Genomic DNA, 2,485 nt, shown 5'->3' on the forward strand with positions numbered 1-2,485 from the left:
CACAACAGAACATTGCCTGTATGTTACAGCGTCATCATTTTATTATGTTTGGGAAATGACTTGCCTAGTTAAATAAAGGTTAAATAAAATAACAATACATAAATTCATCAAGTCTGGGCTTGTGTTTAATCTAATGTGTTTAAAAGGTGGCATGCTTAAGCATGTACTGTTTCCTCTGTATCCCTATAGAATTACCACCTCAGAGGACAGAACTGGAAGCAGAGTCAGACCCACAAGACACTACTTATCCTCAGACATCTATAGTCTATTAACACCTCCACAGGGTAGCTCTGTGTGTGTGTGTGTGTGTGTGTGTGTGTGTGTGTGTGTGTGTGTGTGTGTGTGTGTGTGTGTGTGTGTGTGTGTGTGTGTGTGTGTGTGAGTGTGAGTGTGAGTGTGTGTGAGTGTGTGTGTGTGTGTGTGTGTGTGTGTGTGTGTGTGTGTGTGTGTGTGTGTGTGTGTGTGTGTGTGTGTGTGTGTGTGTGTGTGTGTGTGTGTGTGCGTGCATGGGTGGGTGTGTGTGTGAGAGAAAGAGAGAGAGAGAGACAGACAGACAGAGCGAAAGAGAGAGAGACACAGACGGAGAGAAAGAGACAGGCAGACAGAGCGAAAGAGAGAGAGACAGACAGAGAGAAAGAGACAGGCAGAGAGAGAGAGAGAGAGAGAGAGACATCATGTATGTGTCTGTACTGTAGATGCATTCACGCAATTACACCTTTTTATAAACAATTCATAATTATCACTATCTGTATTGAAGTACCACTAGAAACAACTGCAATTCATAATGCCACCAAATATGGATAAACAAAGCCTTGCAGATATAAAGTGCTCTCTTCCTGAGCTGTACTCTACACTGTTGCCCATTTATAGCAAGTGTTAGATGAATCTTTTCCACTGAGTCGGTGAGAGTTATATGGTGCTAGGTGAGGTAACGGTCTGGGTGGCAGCACTGCTCTGACAGAGAGGACAAGACTTTACTCTCTGTCTATATGTTTCCCTCACACACACACACACACACACACACACACACACACACACACACACACACACACACACACACACACACACACACACACACACACACACACACACACACACACACACACATACAAAACACATTTAGTCTCACCTTGAGCGAGCAGACACTGTGAAAGCCCAGATGGTTACAGATGGGGTGTGAGAGAGAAAACAAGATGGGAGAGAGAAGGAGAGCAGAGGGGTAAGACAAGATGACAACAAGGAGAGGACACAAGGGAGAGAAAGTAGAAAAAGGAGCAAGAGAGAATCAGGAAAGAGAGGAATAGGGGAAGTCAGGAGCACAGCTCATAACTCACTGGGAGTCGTTGTTGATGTTCCGTTAACGCACTGCTTTAGACAGATGTAACATTCAACTCACATGATCTGTCAAATACACACCGAGCTGATCGCCGCTGTGCTTATTCAGCCGTGTCTCACAGCGGGCGAGAGGCAGACAAACCAAGGCCTTCCCATGTGACAAATAATGGAAAAACCCTAGAACTGATACTGAGTGTTGATTATGTGTGAGATAAGAATGTACAGGCCTGGCGTGTGTGCGTGTGCATGTGTGGGTGCTTGTGTGTCCATGTGCATGTCTTTCTAAGAAACCAGTCGATTTAGGGTGAATTGGTAGAGCTGCCTCCCGCCTGTTGACCCCCTCACTGACTTCACAAGCTGATCAACAGACAGATCCTCAGGGATCTGTTAATGTCAGTCAGTGTACTAGTCAATGGCCTCTGGTGGTCTATGCCATCTGAAGTGGGGCAAAGGTCACACCTGGAAGTCAGTGAGGGGTACGGAGAGAGAGACAGAGAGTGAGAGAGAGAGAGAGAGAGACAGAGAGAGAGAGAGAGACAAGGCAAGAAGGGCATTCTATGCCATCAAAAGGAACATAAATTTCAACATACCAATTAGGATTTGGCTAAAAATACTTGAATCAGTCATAGAGCCCATTGCCCTTTATGGTTGTGAGGTCTGGGGTCCGCTCACCATCCAAGACTTCACAAAATGGGACAAACACCAGATTGAGACTCTGCACGCAGAATTCTGCAAAAATATCCTCCGTGTACAACGTAGAACACCAAATAATGCATGCAGAGCAGAATTAGACCGATACCCACTAATTATCAAAATCCAGAAAAGAGCCGTTAAATTCTATAACCACCTAAAAGGAAGTGATTCCCAAACCTTCCATAACAAAGCCATCACCTACAGAGAGATAAACCTGGAGAAGAGTCCCCTAAGCAAGCTGGTCCTGGGGCTCTGTTCACAAACACAAACACACCCTACAGAGCCCCAGGACAGCAGCACAATTAGACCCAACCAAATCATGAGAAAACAAAGAGATAATTACTTGACACATTGGAAAGAATTTACAAAAAAACAGAGCAAACTAGAATGCTATTTGGCCCTAAACAGAGAGTACACAGCGGCAGAATACCTGACCACTGTGACTGACCCAAAATTA

This window comes from Oncorhynchus tshawytscha, linkage group LG26, assembly GCF_018296145.1.
Source record: "Oncorhynchus tshawytscha isolate Ot180627B linkage group LG26, Otsh_v2.0, whole genome shotgun sequence".
NCBI classification, from domain to species: Eukaryota; Metazoa; Chordata; class Actinopteri; order Salmoniformes; family Salmonidae; genus Oncorhynchus; species Oncorhynchus tshawytscha.